Consider the following 22,370-nt stretch of genomic DNA (forward strand, 5'->3'; position numbering starts at 1 on the left):
AAACGCACATTGCAACGTATTTTGCCTGTAGCAAGCATTAATGTATTGCAATACCGGCGTTAGATACACGAGGGAGAAGGAGGCTGTGCTGTTCACCCCACAACTGTCTCTGCATCTGCACCGGTTCATCCCGGGAAATGGTAAAACAGACTCCGGCTAAATTACAGGTGTTGAAGTCTTACCTGTCGATTCCGTGGAGGAGTACTATCCGTTTTTTCTCCCCAGGGTGGCGGGCGGGCAGGATTAGGGGGTAGTGTGTTTTCAGCACGATCTGAAGACAGAAGTAACAAGAGAGGTTTTATACAAGATTCTGCAGTGCCTTCCCCAAGCGATTTCTAGACTTACTGAGGTTCTCTGATTCATTGATGGTCTCGGTGTGTCTGAGAGTTGAGCATTTGAAGGGAAGAACAGTGTTATGTTGTTGTTACCAGTGGTTGAATTGTTTAATATACTGCTCAAAAGAAGTTAAGGACACCTGATTTTACTATAGTTAATCTGCCATGGTTTTCATCACTTTCTCACTTTTCTCCTTGGTGCATTTATTATAATATTTACGTTTATATTTAATGTCAGTTGGTCAAACTGCTTCGCATGTTCTGTGGGTTACACAACTATCTTTATTTCGCCAAGTCTTGTAAGCTACCGAAATTGCAGCGCAGAGTTACGCCCCTTAGGCTTGACTCATATACTCGTGGGTTCAAATCCCAGATTCACGTACTCTGGTTAGAATCCGATTAATACTGAGTACTGTCTAACCTCAATACGTTTTCCCCGAATGACCTCGGTTCAGACAGAATCTGCTAGTTCCGTTTATGACATAGCATGTTTGACATATTTTATTCATTATCCTTGATGCAGTTGGCGTAGCCCACCGGCCAGTGGCAACATACAAAACACAAGTATCAGCTAACACGTCTCAACAAGTACATGTAGATGCCAGCATTTGGAAATTCAGTTGGGTATATTTTGATAATATTAGTAGTATCTCGTTCAATATGTAATATTGGGACGGTGGAGTAGCAGAGTGGTTAACGTCAAAAAAAAGGAATGCGATTCCTCACACGAACACAATGTTTGAAGCCCATTTTTGGTCTCCCCGCTGTTATATGGCTGGATATACCAAAAGCGGCGTAAAACTCACTCACTCAGTATGTAATAAAGACAATACTGTATTTTTATGAAGGCGTGATAAACAAGCAAATACATGAAATCATAGTGTGATGTCATACAGGCTAGCGATATACATGGTATAAAAGGTTATACTGCATACGGAAATCTGTTTTATGAACAAAAACGTACGCGCGCTTACGTCATTCTAATGAACAATTCATTGTATTGTCAGTAAATTATGAGGTTGAAAAAAAGTCTCATATGAAATTAGAAACAAATCAGTTACCCATTAAGGGTGAGTGAGTGAGTTGGGTTTAACGCCGCTTTTAACAGTATTCCAGTTATATCACGGCGTGTCAGCTTAATGTGGGAGGAAGGCCCGAAGTGATGCAGGTTTCAGACGTTTACCACTTCGGTGAAACCCACGAGCACGGGTTTGGTGCTGACAAACCTAGAAACATAATCGGGGCGAACAGGGATTCAAACCCACAATCATAGGTTTAAGGAGTGAAGAGAGGAGTATTAGAAATGCTGATTGGTGTAAGAACATTGAAGGAGGGTTGAGCATGTTAAGTAAAGTTCAGTTATATCTAACACGTGATGAAAAAAGTACCCAAGAGCTTAGCCTTTAAGAGACAAACGTTCGTCAGCTCTGAGCTGGGAGATAACCTCAGAAAGCTAACCTACTTAACTTAGGTAGTTATCTCGTTGCATGAACCCTTCTAATAGCGCCAGAAGCAAGTCTAGGTGGACATTCTGAGGTAATCAACCTACAAACCTATAGATCCCACGATATATGAACTTACTATACACAATAGCATCAGGAGCAAGTCGATGTGGACATTCTGACGTAAGCACCCTACAAACCTATAGTGACCACGATATATGAACCTCCTATACACAATAGCATCAGGAGCAAGTCGATGTGGACATTCTGACGTAAGCACCCTACAAACCTATAGTTACCACGATATATGGACCTCCTATACACAATAGCATCAGGAGCAAGTCGATGTGGACATTCTGACGTAAGCACCCTACAAACCTATAGTTACCACGATATATGAACCTCCTATACACAATACCACCAGAAGCAAGTCTAGGTGGCCATTCTGGGGTAATCAACCTATAGTTACCGCGACACATGAACCTACTATACAGACTAGGACCAGAAGCAAGTCTAGGTGGACATTCTGGGGTAATCAACCTACAAACCTATAGTTACCGCGACACATGAACCTACTATACAGACTAGGACCAGAAGCAAGTCTAGGTGGACATTCTGGGGTAATCAACCTACAAACCTATAGTTACCACTATATATGAACCTACTATACAGACTAGGACCAGAAGCAAGTCTAGGTGGACATTTTGGGGTAATCAACCTATAGTTACCGCGACACATGAACCTACTATACAGACTAGGACCAGAAGCAAGTCTAGATGGACATTCTGGGGTAATCAACCTATAGTTACCGCGACACATGAACCAACTATACAGACTAGGACCAGAAGCAAGTCTAGGTGGACATTCTGGGGTAATCAACCTATAGTTACCGCGACACATGAACCTACTATACAGACTAGGACCAGAAGCAAGTCTAGGTGGCCATTCTGGGGTAATCAACCTATAGTTACCGCGACACATGAACCTACTATACAGACTAGGACCAGAAGCAAGTCTAGGTGGACATTCTGGGGTAATCAACCTACAAACCTATAGTTACCGCGACACATGAACCTACTATACAGACTAGGACCAGAAGCAAGTCTAGGTGGACATTCTGGGGTAATCAACCTACAAACCTATAGTTACCACTATATATGAACCTACTATACAGACTAGGACCAGAAGCAAGTCTAGGTGGACATTTTGGGGTAATCAACCTATAGTTACCGCGACACATGAACCTACTATACAGACTAGGACCAGAAGCAAGTCTAGATGGACATTCTGGGGTAATCAACCTATAGTTACCGCGACACATGAACCAACTATACAGACTAGGACCAGAAGCAAGTCTAGGTGGACATTCTGGGGTAATCAACCTATAGTTACCGCGACACATGAACCTACTATACAGACTAGGACCAGAAGCAAGTCTAGGTGGACATTCTGGGGTAATCAACCTATAGTTACCGCGACACATGAACCTACTATACAGACTAGGACCAGAAGCAAGTCTAGGTGGACATTCTGGGGTAATCAACCTATAGTTACCGCGACACTTGAACCTACTATACAGACTAGGACCAGAAGCAAGTCTAGGTGGACATTCTGGGGTAATCAACCTATAGTTACCGCGACACATGAACCTACTATACAGACTAGGACCAGAAGCAAGTCTAGATGGACATTCTGGGGTAATCAACCTATAGTTACCGCGACACATGAACCTACTATACAGACTAGGACCAGAAGCAAGTCTAGGTGGACATTCTGGGGTAATCAACCTATAGTTACCGCGACACATGAACCTACTATACAGACTAGGACCAGAAGCAAGTCTAGGTGGACATTCTGGGGTAATCAACCTATAGTTACCGCGACACTTGAACCTACTATACAGACTAGGACCAGAAGCAAGTCTAGGTGGACATTCTGGGGTAATCAACCTATAGTTACCGCGACACATGAACCTACTATACAGACTAGGACCAGAAGCAAGTCTAGGTGGACATTCTGGGGTAATCAACCTATAGTTACCGCGACACATGAACCTACTATACAGACTAGGACTAGAAGCAAGTCTAGGTGGACATTCTGGGGTAATCAACCTACAAACCTATAGTTACCACGATATATGAACCTACTATACAGACTAGGACCAGAAGCAAGTCTAGGTGGACATTCTGGGGTAATCAACCTATAGTTACCGCGACACATGAACCTACTATACAGACTAGGACCAGAAGCAAGTCTAGGTGGACATTCTGGGGTAATCAACCTACAAACCTATAGTTACCACGATACATGAACCTACTATACAGACTAGGACCAGAAGCAAGTCTAGGTGGACATTCTAGGGTAATCAACCTACAAACCTATAGTTACCACGATATATGAACCTACTATACAGACTAGGACCAGAAGCAAGTCTAGGTGGACATTCAGGGGTAATCAACCTACAAACCTATACAGTTACCGCTCAACGCGTCGCTAGCCAGATGAAGAAGCTCCGCCAGACCAAGCTGCATCGTGAGCGCCAGATACTCCCGTGAGTACAGGTGAGACATGCCACACCCCAACACAACGCCAAGGTGAAAACCCCCACAGGTAGATAGCAAATCTTGTGATAGTGAACAGATTGGGGGCAACACAGGCACGAAAACCTATTATATAAAATGTCAGAGAGATAGGTTCAGCATGCCTGCACTTGGCATAAGGCTACATCACAATCTGTTCCAAGTCTGTTTCGCGAATTAGCTGTGCCAGTATCTTATTCAGGTTCTTTGTCCATCTCCCCTCGAATAAAATGCGATCTCATTAAAATACGATCTTGTTCTCCGAAACGGTGAGGTGAAATTAGGTTTAACGTCTCGTTCAAAATTATCGTACTTATATAGCAACATGCATGCACATGTGTGTATGCGTGTGTGGCTGCTTGTACTAGTCCGGACTGATGCCGATTTATAGTCATATAGCTGGAATAGTGCTGAGTGCGGCGTCAAGCAACAAACAAAAACCATTAAATCTCCTCGAGGTGAGCTGAAATGGGGTTTAACGTCGTTCAAGATTATTGCACTTACATAGCAACATGCATGCACGCGCGTGTGTGTGTGGCTGCTTGTACTAGTCCGGACTAATGTCGGTTTTATAGTGCTAGCCTACTGAGATATCATGCCGCAGTTTAACATGAATACCCAACTCAGACACAGTATACTAACCCCGAGCCGACCAGTCCTTGCTTTAGGCCCTTAATGCCGAGCGCCAGGCAGGGTAACAACAAGTACCATATTTTAACGTCTCTTGGTATGACGTGGCCGGGGATCGAGGGATATAAAAAAATGGATTTTAATGAGATTGGAATGAAATCTTTCTCAGTATGGGAACCAAAGTCATATTTTGCTCCATTTCAACACAGAAGGGTTGTTCTGGTAGCATGTACCATTATAATAAATTGGGGGTAGACATCGAGCGTTCATTACAAGAGCTGCTTAATCACCAAAATGATTAAAGCGAGAGGTTTGTGGATTTTGTTCTACAACTTGTTAGCACAAGGTCACGTGGTCACGTGTTCCTTTAGGTCTTCCAACCTTTGGGTATCGTTTGATGGCTTTTTGTAATGGCGGAAAACAAGACTTGTTTTTTTCGAACAGCTTCATGGTGTCATCAGCTGATGTTCACATTCCGCTTTGAAGGAGTGAGTGAGTTCTGAGTGTCAGCTTTACGTTGGAGGAAAGTCCATCCTCGATTATCCAGTGTATCATATATCCATTTTATAATGATAAACACACTGGAAACATTCAGTTCTATAGCTTCGCTCTGAACCCGATTGAAATTTCATGACGCTAAAAACAGCCGTCCAATTAAAATATTCCCACGAGCGATAGGAATTCTGTGTCAGGTTACAGCAGGGAGGCTATACAAAGACTATAACAATCTAGTGAGAGCGTATATTTCTCACCACAGGTCAAAGCTTTCTGACACTACCGCGCCTGCGCATACATTTTAACGAAATTAACCTAAAATCACCGAGTGCCAGTTCCCTCTGTATGGACTCCCTGGTAACAGATAGGAGCGATGAAATTTGTTTCGTCATTTCCGAAACGAAGCTATTTGATCCAGGGTTTTAAATGGAATAACGGTGTAATACCCTGGATAACGGAGGATGAGTAATCCCAAAGGGATTCAGGTCGTAGACGTTTAAAAACTTTGATGAATCCCATGAAAACAGGTTTAGTCGTGAAGGACCGATTACAGTTTAAATATAAATATATAAATATTTGCCCCGTCTAAAATGTTACAAGGGTATACTTAGATACCGTATTAACGGAAGATGTCCGACGTTACGCATACACTCGCACACACTTAAGGGTTCAAGATAAGCATCAGCATAGCTAAAAAACACAGGGAACGCATATGCTTGCGATACATAGTAACGTAAACATTTTTTAGGCTTTATAAACAATGACATAGTTTGTTCAGGGTAAACCGCTTTGTCCGACATTACATGCGGAAGCTATAGCCGGCACGGCGTTTGTTTTTAGGGGAAACACTGCCCCTCCTTGGAGGCGCACTAAGCTTCTCTTAGGGAGAGAAAGGTCATGCAATTATCTTTATTAAAAATACATTCTAAATATTTCTTACAGACAACAATATTTGTCTTAAGATATATTTATTTTCTTAACAATGATGTAGGACTTATAAGCATATTCTTAACATCGTTTTTGAAAGGTGAAACTGTTTATGTAATAAGAAAAAGATAACATAAACTGATATGGCTATATAGACAACCTTTTATGTGAAACGAAAATGATAGTGTATACTGATATGTCTGTAGCCATTTGTGTGTAAACCACCGGGGAAATGAAAGTATACACTTGAAAATTGGATTTGACTGAAAAAATACAAACGTTATCAAAATGTGACTTGGCTTAAAACAGTCGCCGAAACACTGCAAACTTGAGGTCCAAAACACAACTATGATACCCATATTAAATACATCACCATCGAATTACCATTTCTTGTTTGTTTCATTTTAGGCACCAACAAACAAGGCTGTGTACTTTCTTTTCCCCGGCAGTTTATGATCTCATTTCAAAACGGCGTGATTAGCTTCAGGCCTGTTCTCAGAGATAGGATTTGTCTAAGGTTTGTCAAAGGTCTGTGATGACTGTGTCTAATGGGTTATTAGACTTAATGTATGATACTGTACTTGATTACATGAACAACGTGGATCATATTCATAATGAGTGTATAGAAAAATAAATCACATTATAACTGGCAACATTTAGAATGACATTTAGAACGCAGTTTATTATTCATACGTACGTCGAATCAAATGTGAAAACTGAATTAATAATAACAGATTCGTTTTTGATTTCCGTCACGCGACTGTTTATACTCTGGAGGCCAAATACCATATGGGGTGCGGTAGCCCAGTTTTCTAAGACGCCTCAAGTTGCTTTGGAAGGTTGCGTCCCGTAGCAATGCCAGGATCTCAGATTCGTACTGACTATGATCCTTGGTCTGTATCAGCACCACATACATTGTTGAGTGAGTAGGGTTTTACGCCGCTTTAACAATATTCCAGCAATATCGCTTTCAGTTTTACACATTTTACCCATGTGGGGAATCGAACCCGGGACTTCAACGTGACGGCCAATACACCACCGCCCCTAAACATCCATGATCTATGATCCCCAGGATGAAGCTGACACTCTGAGATAAAACTGACAATTGTTCAAAGCGGCGTTAAAACCAACTCACTCACAAATTCTTCCCAGATTCGCAATAGGCAGAGACGCGTGGTGGAAATAGTGCCACTTGAACCGAACCGGTCGGCTGGAAAGATATTAATTTTGTTGTCAAATGAAAAGATTCTGTTCGATATTTCATATTTCATAATTACATAATGATTCAGTTCCATCGACGACATTTTCTGACATCACGTTTCACGCTTAACATGTTTTTTCCTTGCACGCTCACATCTGCCCAATGTTCACGCATCTGATGTCATGTGGCATCAGGAACCCGCCATACTTACGTATTATATTATCCAATAAGGAAGCATATAATTAGCCAACGGCAATTTACGATCCTATTATTCTACCCGCGCCGTCCAGAGTTACATAATCCTGACCATTCCATATGATGGCGCCATGATACATAACAGACCGTTAATCGTCCCTAGTGGTCGCGTAGTAATACACCAAGGGCAGTTAACTCGGTAACAACCGTTATTCAGTTTGAGGTGGTGATTGGGGCTGATTGGGACGGCTTGACTGGCGATTATACTGAGCTGTTGTTAATTATGTATCCGCGCTATAACTGAGCCGTTTGATCGCCATACTTGATGAATGTTTCACGACGGACAAGGGTTTGTTCAGTCAACCGGCTGATGTTGTTTCTCGGACTAAGGTGTGGGTCTCGCTCAGTGCGTTGAGCGATTATTCCATTACCAAGTGAAGGACGGAAGGTTGAATACTAATGTAATTTCCACGCAATTGAAGTGTGAAAGTACCACACATGTTATGCAGGAGGAAACGGACATTAAACGGTTTGTCCTGATATTTTGAATGGCTTCAGAATAGTTGGGATTTATAGATCCACAAACGTTTTTGAAGAAGTATCTCAGTCATAACCTACGGGTGGTTTCTTTACATTTCAGGGGGCACAGATGGCCCAGTTGTCTAAGGCGAAGTAATTCGTTGTGCAGAGTTGCGTCCCTTGGGCACGCCAGAAACCTATGATTGCGGGTTCGAATCCCGGTTCGCACTGATTATGTTTCTAGGTTTGTCAGCACCATAGCCGTCCCTGTGAGTTTCACCCATCTCTCTCTCTCTCTCTCTCTCTCTCTCTCTCTCTCTCTCTCTCTCTCTCTCTCTCTCTCTCTCTCTCTCTCTCTGTTCTGGTTAGCCTGGCTGAACATTATTTACACGCCTCCGTGATATGGCTAGAATGCTGCTTACTCACTGCAGGGTTAGACTTGGTCTTCAGCAACGTATGTTTAGCGCAAGAGGCGACAAACGATCATCGTATCCCAAATTAGTGGATCGATGCTCAGGTTGTCAATCACTGGATAGTCGGGTCCAGACTCGATTATTTACAGACCGCCGTCATGTACCTGGAATATTGCTGAGTGCAGCGTTAACCAACAAACAAACAAACAAAACTCACTCAGACATCACTCTAACAAAACTGACCCTCCAGTCATTCCCCGTGCAAATATATTTCGTAATCAGTTTGTGATCTACACATTCTTGGCCGTCTATTATTGAAAATGTCGTTATTCCAAGCGTATTGTAGCTTAAGCAAATACAAGCATACATTGCCAACGTTTAACGTTGTTGCCAGTGAAAACACTGAAACTAAACAGCATCTACTTGCGTCGTGTAGTCTTGGCAGACTGGCGGTGTTCTTGGTGTTTATTTACTGATGTAAACATACATGTTATCAGTCATAATGAATTACAGACTACCATTGCAAAACTAGTAGAATGAATCCACGTTAATTTTCCGCACGTTGGCGAAATAGGGTTTAACGTCGCGTTTAAGATTATTGCAATTATATAGCAACGTGCACGTGTGTGACTGACTATTAGTGCGAGTGTGGCTGCTTGTACAAGTCAGGATTAATGCCGGTTATATCAAACTCGTCCACTAATATACCATGACGCAGTTTTAACATTAATACCCCACTCAGATACAGTATAGAATACCAGTCCTTTCATCTCCTTGATGCCGAGAGCCAGGCAGGGTAACAACAAATACCATCTTTTAACGTCGTTTGGTATGACGCGGCCGGGGATCGAACCCCCGACCTTCCTCTCTCCTGGCAAACGCTCTATCCACTAGACCACGGAGGTGGTATGCAATATTTCTCAAGACTCTTCTTGGACATTCTGCGTAAGACAGTGGGAATTCCGGGTTAAACTTGATCCCCGTTAACCAATGCTCGAGGAGACTTGGAAGGCCTCCGTGGTCCAGTGGTAGAGGATTCCACCCGAAGAAGCGGAAGCTTCGGGGTTCGATCCCCGGCCGCGTCATACCGAAAGACGTATAAAGATGGCACTTGTTGTTACCCTGCCTGGCGCTCGGCATTAAGGGGCTAAAACAAGGACTGGTCGGCTCGGTGTCAGTATACTGTGTCTGAGTGGGGTTTTCATGTTAAACTGCGGCATGATATCTCAGTAGGCTAGCACTATAAAACCGACATCAGTCCGGACTAGTACAAGCAGCCACACACACACAAGCGTGCATGCATGTTGCTATGTAAGTGCAATAATCTTGAACGACATTAAACCCTATTTCAGCTCACCTCGAGGAGACTTAATGGTTTTTGCTTGTTGTTTAACGCCGCACTCAGCAATATTCCAGTTACATGACGTCGGTCTGTAAATAATCGAGGCTGGACCAGACAATCCAGTGATTGACATCATGAGCATCGATCCACGCAATTAGGATACGACAATATGCATCAACCAAGTCAGCGAGCCTGACAATCTGGTGATTTACCAAGTCAGCGAGCCCGACCACCCGATCCCGTTAGTCGCCTCTTACAACAAGCATAGTTGCCTGTGACGGCAAGCATGGGTTGCAGTAGACCTATTCTAACCCGGATCTTCACGGGTCTGGATTCAGATTCGATTATTTACAGGCTGTTGTAGTATAGCTGGGATAATGTTGAGTGGGGCGTTAAACAAAAAATTCGTTCAATAGAAGCTGCTACACGAGTGGGCGAGTTGGATCTACCGCCGCATTAAAGATATTTCTATCACCGTACTATCACCGTACGGCAGTTTAATGTGCGAGGAAAGCCCGAAAGGCGTATACCGTAGAGGTTCTCAACTACTGAAACACACGATAAGACCGAATAACATAATAGGGGACAATCTGTGTTGCGAATCCACGACCAGCAGATCGTGCTACGGCAAAGGGAGGCAACCCAGCGAATTACAGGACGAATGAGCCACAGTTTTCTGGTTAGCGTAACAACTTACACATGTGTAAACAGGTCTATGTAATCTCTTTAGAAACTCAAATCCGATCCAGCTTTTCATTTAGAGATGCTCGCAGACGAGGTGACCCATTTCAGGAAAGCCGCCATTTTCGTCACCAATAACATTGTCAGGGGAGGGACTGTCCAACTCCACACGTTGTGTAGACTGATAAATCGACCCTACGTCGCAAGCGACACAATGACAGTAGCATCACCCATGCCGCACCGGGGTCAGAGATAGAGTTTAATATGGATCATTTGCTTGTGTATATGCTACAATACTGACCAGCTGACCTGTCGGACAGACTGGGTGTAGCCAATCGTATTCCGATGAAGAACCTTAATTTTGTTTGTTTGTTGTTAAACGCCGCACTCAGCAATATTCCACCTATATGACGGCGGTCTGTAAATAATCGAGTCTGGACCAGACAATCCAGTTATTGACATCATGAGCATTGATCTACGCAATTGGGATACGATGACATTCATCAACCAAGTCAGCGAGCCTGACCACCCGATCCTGTAAGTCGCCTCTTACGACAAGGATAGTCGCCTTTTACGGCAAGCATGGGTTGCTAAAGACCTATTCCACCCCGGATCTTCACGGGTAGAAGAACCTTAAATAAATACTGCCAAGTTCTCAAACTGTCCAGATACGAAGTATATCTCCCTTCTTTCTCCGACACAGTAGATGACCTGACTGTACCGACACATCCGGTGATGACAATCCTTAATACTGCCCAGTTCTCGAACAGTCGAGATATGAAACATAGCGTCCGTCTCAGACACTGTAGGGTGACCTGGAGATATTTAATTCACCAGAGCTGAGAATGATCATCAAACTTTCATTCTCAAACAGTCTAGATACAGAGTACATGCAATTTCTCTCGCATTATTCTCCGATAATGAAGATTTTATAAGACTTTCCCGCCCTCGATACGACTCAAAATATCTTCATCTTGTTGATGTAACTACTCATGCGATGACTGTCGCTGCGGATACAGGCAAACAGCGTTGTGTCGAAGATGTTGGGACCTACGTAAATTATTCGATTTATCCGAGGCTCCACACAACCGGAGATGATGAATACGAAGGGATTCGCAGAGCCCAAGCTTTTACTTCGAGGTAAGCGTAAGTTTGACACATCGAAGTGTTTAACTGTAGGTACTTTGGTCTACACAACAACCTAGGGACGATATAGGGTTAAGTATTGAACATCTTCGTCCACTATCATATACAAAATCAGCAGAGTACCCACCACTTTACTTCTTTGTACTTGCCTTGTCGCTGACTAAGACAAACGATAAAATATATAATTGGATTCTTGGTTGCATAAATAATTGATTGTAACTAGGAATATACCAGAGGAAGAATATTGTGTCTTTATACAGGCACTTAAGAAATTTGTAATGAGCCTGGTTGTATATTTCGCGTCTGGAGTAGCATGTGAAATGATGTAATTGTCCACGAGATGAATGTCATTACGCCTGTCGCTGAACCTATAGACGTCATGTCAACTACACATGCAATATCAGACGTTGTAGTTATTAGGTCTTTCAAAGGACGGAGCAATGACATTTGCATGTCGGACTGAATTGGTTTTTATAACATTTTGTCACAAGTGGACAAACGTTTTGCACGATACTTGAAAGAGTGGATAATGTTTTTAGAAAAAAGAAACTATATTTAGTCGCGGTGAATGTCGTGGGAATTGGCTACAGGTTTGGCTCGGGACGGATTGGTGGAACGCCACATCTTCCTATGTAGCAGTATCACCACGTTCAGTAAGTGAGTGAGTTCGCTCGTGAGTGAGACCTGGGTTCGATTCTCCAAATGGGTACAAAACCCATCCCCGACGTGATATTGCTGGAATATAGCTATAGGCAGCATAAAACCATACTCACTCACTCTGCATAATTCTTATACCAAATTTAACGACAAATGAAAAAAATCATTCCAAACTTTTCAACAATGAATTAAATGTTAACAATGACATATTAAAGCGTATCAAAGTCTTTTCTCGAAGTTACAGACTGAAAACTGACTACCATCAAAACAAGTTCGTCATTTAATGTCCTTGTCCGTACCCTTTCTTTCCTCGTGATAAACATCTCTCATCACACAATAGCTGGAAAGAAATCTCATATTGCTGAATAAGCTCTTGGTAATATTTTGATCTGACTCCCGCTTGGGTTTATCAAAATTCGACCCGGGGGAGCGGGGAAGCTGAAAAGGACACGGAATGTTCGTTTCGTTCATTTGAATTCTGATTAATCAGTCGGGAAATCATTATTTCACCGAAAACAAAATTGATACACGAAACCATTCCATATATAAAGGCCAATTCTCCGGTCCATATTCCAATTTCAGAGATGGGTTAGACTTTTGGTTGTTACCGACATCACGCAATTCGATACTCAGCGGGATGGGTAAGTCGAAAAGCCGTCAGATTTGATTAACGGAAAAGGATTCGATCTTCTATTAAATTTGAAATCAAGAGTCCCTGGGAGGCCCCGATGGCGGGCGAGCTAACGTCCGTGAAATTGTCCAGACCCCTTTTATGGTCATTTGGGGGCAGCTACCGTAGAAACCCTGGCCAGTGATTAGATCTTGCCGATATCAATTTCGTTTTGGTAATGCGATATTTTGTCTGCAACACGTAAAGAAAATCGAGTGTCGCGGAGGTCAAAATTAACTTAAACTAAGCTTTGTAGTTTGGAACAAGGTTTGACAACATGATATATGGGTAAAGAGCTTGTGACAAGAAGATCCCCGGCGGTGGACGTTTCAGATCATTGGACACTCGAGAGACCGGTTGTAGAGGAGTTTGACGAAACTGTCTGAGAATGTGATTAAAATCTGAACATGGACGTAACTTGCACTGACGGTAATGAATGTTCCACGCTCGTAACTAGAGGAGTAGAGGTAGATACCTGATAATTATATCGGTCTCATGACGAATGAGCTGAGGACGTTGCTGACCTTTTTCTGAATGCCATGCGCATTGGTTTAACACCGAACCTGAAATCTTTTTTCAACATTTGTCCCATTTAAACCTCAGAATTGTGAACCGTTATTTGTTTGACAATGAATAAACATTGCAAATATATTTTTTTATATTTTTAAACAGTTAATTTAAGAAAAAAGTATATTTCAAATTTGAGCTATGAAACTATTCTTGGACACATCCAAGGGACGGTATGCGGCTAAAATACAAAACTGTTCCTGTCCTTCCCTCTGAAAAAAAATACCCGCACCGTCACCCCAATCTCCAAACAGTCCCTTCAAACCACACTTCTACCCCTATCCACATCGAATCCCTTTCCCTCCTTTAAATTCTCGCCTCTCACCAAATGATAACCGCTCCCTCTTTTTCTCAGCGCCACCCTCCGCCCCCCTCCCCGACCCCCTCCGCCCCTTAAAGTAACCGCATCAGCACCGATATGATACATCATCGTGATTTAAGACAAACTGCCGTTTGGTTGAAATAGGCATTCACTTTGCATAATGGTTATACTTAAACTGAGCATGGCTGTTTGGCTGAACATTATGCACGTGGAAGTGATCAGTTTATGAAGACATACCCGCTTGGCCCAGCCACTGCTCCCCGACAGCATGAAACATTACACAGGAACTAATTACGAGGAAGAGGGTTGTAAACTCTAATATAAATGTCTACGAAATGATTAAAGAAATGTGTTCCAATTTAAGTGGATATTGCAAACGATTTTTTTTCTGTGATGAATAACGTTTGTTTCAGGATTTGGTAACTGTCTTTCCTGCCGACAGACGCTGTACAACCGTAGAACACAGATCCACAACAGTTTGATCCATGCGTACATGCCCTAACAACAGAATCAACAGAGAGCCACAACAGTTTCATCCATGCCTACACGCCCTAACAAAAGACTCAACAGAGATCCACAACAGTTTGATCCATGCCTACATGCCCTGACAACAGAATCAACAGAGATCCACAACAGTTTGATCCATGCCGACATGCCCTAGCAACAGACTCAACAGAGATCCACAACAGTTTAATCCAAGCCAACACGCCCTAACAACAGACTCAACAGAGATCCACAACAGTTTGATCCATGCCTACATGCCCTAACAACAGACCCAACAGAGATCCACAACAGTATGATCCATGCCTACATGCCCTAACGACAGACTCAACAGAGATCCACAACAGTTTGGTCCTTGCCCACACGCCCTAACAACAGACTCAACAGAGACCCACAAAGGTTTGATCCATGTCTAGACTCCCTTACAACAGACTCAACAGAGATCCACAACAGTTTGATCCATGCCTACATGCCCTAACAACAGACTCAACAGAGATCCACAACAGTTTGGTCCTTGCCCACACGCCCTAACAACAGACTCAACAGAGACCCACAACAGTATGATCCATGTCTACATGCCCTAACAACAGACTCAACAGAGATCCACAACAGTTTGGTCCATGCATACACGCCCTAACAACAGACTCAACAGAGATCCACAACAGTTTGGTCCTTGCCCACACACCCTAACAACAGACTCAACAGAGATCCACAACAGTTTGGTCCATGCCTACATGCCCTAACAACAGACTCAACAGAGATCAACAACAGTTTGGTCCTTGCCCACACGTCCTATTGCATAATAAATCAAACCCAAAATTGAATTTTATGAGATTAATATACAAATGTGTCGTGTTAGCCTTTAAACGAGTGTCTGGGGAATGAAACATTTATATATCACAATTACGTATTGATAAAACACGATTAATGACATGATAGCGATGAATTCTTAAAGACACTTTCTCGTCAACTGATTAAAACTCGTATTTATGAAGATAGCCAGGAAATGTTTAATAGCGGAAACGAGGATATGAGCCAGTATTGCAGGGATTAAAATGAATAAATAATGTGTTGACAACATTTTGACATTATCTGACAACCTACAACATCCTGTCATCCCAATCCGGAAAATCGTGCCAATCTTGTTTTTTAAACACACTGTACACACATATATCACGTGTCAATAGTCTACCGGAAGTCCAACAACGGCCATTTTGTGTGTTTGGAGGGAAATGAGTTTTGTAGACTCATCAGCAGATACGGAAATTAACATCGTCTTCTGTTGACGTAGGGTCGAGATTATCTTGTAGCAAACATTCCGCAAGAATCTCCTATTTTGTTAATTGTCCTGGGAAACAAACTCCCGACAAATGTAGAAATGCGTGTGATGGAATATGTTGGCATTGTGATTCACTGTCTGGCGTTAAATAATTCAGACTTGTTTCCGTCTTGTTTTTCTGATTGCGCCACTTTTCTTTATCCGTGGAGATTAAGATTTACGTTTACGCCTCAGTGACGTTCATTGTGGTGAACATGGGGGGTCGCGGGATTAAATATTAAAATGTTTCGTAATTAAATCAACACGAATGGGTTGAATATGTTTTAGTTCAGTTAAATCAAGAATAGATATCGACGAATGCTAACACTAAATAATAAAGTACAGCCTCTAGGTTTTAGTTGTCTAGATAAAGTCAGTAATGTATATTTTATTGTTTTGTATTTTGCTTTAATTTGATTTTAAATCTCGATGTAATGCATGTCTATAGTATAAAGTATACAGCGATTACACATCGGTGTATTCCACTAAACATATCTTTCTGTGTAAAGCTGCATTTTCACATCAAAGTCGGGTCGAGATCATGAGTTTATCTGTATGCTGAAATGCCTATTTCTCAGCTGTAATCTGTTTATGGATATTTCTGGTTCCATTGAACCTTGAAAGGATGAAATAATGGCGTTAGAACGGCAAACATTTACCGACTGTGTCGACTAGTAGGTCAAAGGTCGGACATGAAAAAGTAAAATTGCCGGAAACTGGCTCTAGGGCGTTAATTCAACCATTAGATGTCGTAAAAATAATGTTCTCGCGGTGCTTGCAAAATCGATTACATAATGCGGAGAGTTTTCGAGTTTATTTGATTACGACTGTTATGGATGAATAATTTGGTTAATGAGAGAATAATCCCATTTCGACACGGCACAATCCAAACGGAAAACAGCCATGGAAGTTGTTGATTTGTTTAAAAATAAAATAAAGTATGGTGAAGGGGTTGGGAGGGGAAAGCATTGAGATCACGTTTCGATCGAAATATAACGAACGATGAAGCCTTTTGTCCCACTAAAAACACATTTTTCACTTAGAAGTGGAGTTTATGAACGTCTGAATACAAATATTGAACCGTCATTGTAAGCCCGTCGATTTTGCCTGGAAGTGATGAGGCCTTGTTAGGGTTGCAGAAAACAGATAATTTCGATTGCTTTGTTTCACCCTCCAGTTGCTTCATCGAACCAGATCTGTGGGATGTCTACGTGGACACGTGTATTGGCTTAGTGGCTATGTGTAGTGTTATTCTTAATTTCGGGATTGATTGAAGAAAATCATTGATTCCTAAACAAACACAAGCATTACAGGACAATACCAGAAGTGCAAGATGACGGGCCATCATTGCCATCGTAGCCAATACTCCGTTGTTTTAGCTTTGCTCATATGGATTATGTGCACGTTGTTACGTCGACTGTGACATGAACGACAACTTCAATGCCAGTGAGTGAGTGAGTATGGTTGATGAGCCGCTTTGAGCAATATACCAGCATTGCCGGCTGACAACAACGATATGACACTAACATGGGATTGGAACGTGACGAACCAGTGAGTTTTGGTTTTACGCCGCTTTTAGCAGTATTCCAGCAATATCACGGCGGGGGACACCAGAAATGGGCTTCACACATTGTACCCATGTCGGGATTCGAACCCGGGTCTTCGGCGTGACGAGCGAACGCTTTAACCACTAAGCTACCCGACCGCCCCTACGAACCAACGCCCACCACTTTACGATCGATAATGTTGTTTGTTAAACTTATTGATTAATATTAATGAAGTTACATACAATTTCTGGACAGATGTTACCTCGGTACAAAACATTAACTCCTGGTAACATGTGTTCACGCAATATATATCTCCTATTGCGCCGTGAAAGGGGACGTTGTTTACCGTTCTCTTCCACATGCTCTAAATATTCCACAGCTTGCATGTAGCATGATCAATACCGTGGAGTATATTCCTGCGAACATCATGACATATTCTAGCAGGAAATGATTGAGTGAGTATAGTTTTACGCCGCTTTTAGCAATATTTCAGCACTATCACGGCGGAGGACACCACAGATGGGCTTCACACATTGTACCCATGCGGGGACCGGTATTTTAATAATATTTATAATAATATTTATAATAATATTTATAATAATATTTATAATAATATTTATAATAATATTTAAACTATAATAAACTGATTGAGCATGTTTCAGTCTAGACACATTCCTAGATACGGTATAACCTCGTTAACTCGAAATCCTCGTGCCATGGAACATATATGGACCGGGTGCAGAGAAGGACACGGTCAGGACCTAACTATCGGGGGTTTCGGGATCAGGGGTACAACCTAATGTCTCTTTGTATATAAACAGACGCGGGGATTCCGGGCAAGAATATAGACCCCAGCAACCTATAATAGTCGTGAGAGGCAACCCAATTACGTAGATCAAAGTTCATTGTGTCAATCCCTGGATTGTCTGGTCCAGACTCGATCATTTACGCAATGCCATCATATAGCTGAAATATTGCTCAAAGCGGCGCTAAACAACAATCAAACTTATTAACAGTCATCGCCCGATAAGCGAGGTTTCCAGTCTATCGAGGTCCGGACTACGGAATCATTGTATGTGGCTGTAGGGATGTTAGCTGCTGTTATTGTACGCCTAAGTTTCTCAATCGTCCATTAGAAGAGTCTGCCAATGTGAGCTGTAGGATTTACAGCTCACTTCTACAACTCCGATTGGCATCAAGTCACAGAACATGTTTTAACCATGTACACCAATCTCTTCCTTAATCGCTTACTTAAAATATGTTTAGTTCATTTTATCGAAATTGAATATGAATACCAGATCAAAAACATGTTTCATGCCCTGACACGGGACATATCTCTATTTAATTAGGCTGTTATGATATAATCTTGAAAGAATGCTTCTAATCATCAACACAGCACGTGCAAAATAATCACATAACACATGTCATTTAATAACAACAACAACAACCTTGTTAGCATTATATCCTGCATGTTAAGATGATTGATTCGACACAACCACAACATAAAATAATTAATTAGTACAAAAAAAACCCCAACACTTCCAACATTTATTTCAAGAAGTGTACCGTACCCTCCCTGCTAAAATTTCATATTTAAAATACGATATTAAACTCTTAAATTGACCGGTAGCCATCGAACGTATATTCCCAACTTTGTTTATGTCAAAATTGTTGTACTGTTGTTAAACTGGTTCCCGGCTCTCTATGCGCGTCGTCACGTTGTGACATACTTATATTGCGATATGAGTAATATCATTAAAATCAGACCTTTGTTTTTTCGCTACCGCTAAATAAAGATCTGAGGACATCCGATTAGGGGTTACGTCAGAACGAACTTTCATCCGACCAATCAGAGCGTCGTTTACCAAATCATGAAAGTGACAGTCGGAATGTGATTTCTAATCTTGCAACCTCGAAAACTTTAACACGGGGTATTCCGAACGATATTTACGGGCTTAACGACTGAATCCATTCAATCTAGATCATCTATTAGCCATTCCAGAATGTGTTTTTATTCAGGTTTCAAATTTTTATCGAGAATTTGTCAAAATATGTTTCGAAGCGTGGTCGCCAATTTGAAAATAAGTGCCGTGAAGCACGAAAAAGCTGCCTTCTGGTTGGCTTATGTGAACTTCTTGTCAGTCATTTCATTGGTCGGTCAAAGTTCGCGCAAGGTCGGTCTGACGTGACCCGTAATGGGATGTCCTCAGATCTTTGTTTAGCGGTAGCGAGAACCTCAGATCTGATTTTAATGAGATTGCGATATGAGAGACGCATCTTCCCGAGGCAAGGGCGTTAACTGACTATAAAAGTCCAGTTTCCACCCTTGCCGAACTGGGCTGGAAATTTCAGGCTCGATCATAGCGCCACCAGTGCCTATTACGAGCTATGTCCCTTCTGTGTCCCTCGTATGACCAATCATTTTCCACCTCTCATATCACTTGCAATTGCTTCAACTAAAATGGTGGATCGGTAATCAAGATCTACATTGTAATAAAACGGGAACTACGTCGCGCAGTGCATCAAATAAAGTTGAGCCACCTTGTTTACAACGTAATAAGATTTGCAAAATATCCAAGTTGAGAGTACACATGCAAATCCTTCAATCGACCGAAATCCATGTTGTTAGCGAACCGGATGTTGATTTCGTTACGCGATTTGATTGGACCATGCATAAACTCGTTAGTCCAGCCAAAATGTAACTTCGGAATTCCAACCTAGTTCGGCAAGGGTGGAAACTTACTGCTGTTGGTGTCTTTTACCCATAAGTTCATGTTTTGCGAGATACGGTCAGGCAAGGTAGCTATGAAGGAAAAACTGTGACATACTTGGGTCACATGACACATTAGGTCTTCCAGTCTAAGTATCGCCCGATGGCTTCCTTTAAAGAGTGGGGCGGTCGGGTAGCCTAGTGGTTAAAGCGTTCGCTCGTCACGCCGAAGACCCGGGTTCGATTCCCGACATGGGTACAATGTGTGAAGCCAATTTGTGGTGTCCCCCGCCGTGATATTGCTGGAATATTGCTTAATGCGGCGTAAAACCTCACTCACTCACTCACTCCTATAAAGAGTTTTGCGAACCGGTTGGCAGCCATAGTAAACGACAATGCCAAAATGATATACAAAATAAAGAAATTAGCAAAACTTGTAATTGTGAAATTTATCAGATATGTTCATGTGAATGAGAACAGGATTTTGTTTATTTAAACACGTGCATGATTTGGTCCTAGCAACACAAAATTGTGTGAAAAGAGCTGATTTGGAGGTTTTCGGGTAGCAGATGTTAGATACTTGACCCAAACTGATTGTCTTAGAAGATGAGGATAAAAAAAGAACAAACATATGGTAAAAATCAACTTGTGTCATGGACGTTTTCACTGCAGCATTCGGGTCAACACTAGGCAATACCCGACCATAAAGAATACTTTGAAATTTCGGACACATATTCCGCAAAAACAGAAACCTATGCAGAGCCTCGTGGGTTCTCTCATCGACGAAGTTGCCTCACCGGGAAAAAAATGGCTATCTTTCATAAAGGTTGTAGGCCTCCCAGCTATTGAAATGTGCTCGCTTCACATCGAAATTTTCCACAGTCCCCGGAGGGGTGACTAAACCGAGAATCGAAAATTACTTGCCACAGGCACTAGGCATCAGCCGTATTGTCTGAAACCCAACATGGCGTTAACACTTGACAAATAGGCGGCGATAACGCAGAGAATATGACCAAAAATCCGCGATATTTATCCGATGGAATTCTCAATCTAAAATCTCATTCTCCAGCCTTTCTGAATCAATTGAGAGAATCGGGGCGCGATATGGTTCTAGAAGTCTTGGAGAAACCATAAGGGTAATCCTTGGCTTCCAGGAATCAATGGCACCATCGTTTGGCGGGCGCGTGTCAAAAGAAGGGTCATATCAATATTAGGTTAAAGATGGGTCGCGGCAAACAAATATCGTTATATGGTCCCCACGTTTAATCACATCGGAGCTTCTAACGACCCTGTACCATTGTCGGGGAAACATAGGGAAAATATTTATTCGGTTTTATTAGAAATTCGACATCTTTCCGGGTTCAGAGGGAACGCAGCTCTTTGTTCACTTCACGCTTGTAATGGCAGCACCGGATGGACGGCCGTAAATGGGAATTGATGTCGTGAAATTTCAGGATGAACTTGCGATTATGCACCAAATGATGATACAGGTTAGAACGGTTTACGACAATGATTATACGCCACTGTATACATGAAGGGGAAATGTGTAAATATTGATCAACCTCCTCGAATCCACATCATACTTACAGAGAACTTCACGACATGAGCTACAAAGCATTGAAACGACGTTAGCTTTTGATCGTCGACAGACAACCCTCATTGTATGACTGTGTGGACGGGGCTGATCTTGTACACACATTATATCATCACAATGGAATCCCCTTCTGGGACTCCGTGATAACACACATCGACACGATCTACAGCTTACCGCTGCGCTCTGCTAACAAACAGAGTGGGTGTCGGATTCATTCAAGATGCAGGACATTTTCAGTTTCAGCAGGAATCAATGTTGTTTACGTTACTTTTTACATAAGAAGTCAGTTATTTGGACCAAGTAGGATATGAATCATTTTTCCGTCAAAAATTGATCAGGAAAAAGGCAAGATGTTTTGTTGGAAGGTTCTAAACCTGTGCTGTGTTTGGAGGTTGTTTGTTATTTTGTCTGCAATAGCTCAACCGCTAATTTTAATTCCATTAGGGACGGTCGGGTAGCCTTGTGGTTAAATCGTTTGCTCGTCACGCCGAAGACCCGGGTTCGATTCCCGACATGGGTACAATGTGTGAAGCCCATTTCTGGTGTCCCCCGCCGTGATATTGCTGGAATATTGCTAAC

General features: G+C 42.2%; 1 protein-coding gene across 3 annotated transcripts in view; it reads right to left on the bottom strand.

The window, feature by feature from the left end:
• LOC124137985 overlaps window positions 1-22,370 on the bottom strand; it is a 203,286-nt gene that overhangs the window by 120,739 nt on the left and 60,177 nt on the right. For all 3 annotated transcript variants that reach the window (XM_046504481.2, XM_046504475.2, XM_046504476.2), the window contains exon 3: window positions 183-271. The gene's annotated coding sequence lies outside the window, so the exon portion shown is untranslated. The remainder of the gene's footprint in view (window positions 1-182; window positions 272-22,370) is intronic.

This window comes from Haliotis rufescens, unplaced genomic scaffold, assembly GCF_023055435.1.
Source record: "Haliotis rufescens isolate VD_foot unplaced genomic scaffold, xgHalRufe1.0.p SCAF_17, whole genome shotgun sequence".
NCBI classification, from domain to species: domain Eukaryota; kingdom Metazoa; phylum Mollusca; class Gastropoda; order Lepetellida; family Haliotidae; genus Haliotis; species Haliotis rufescens.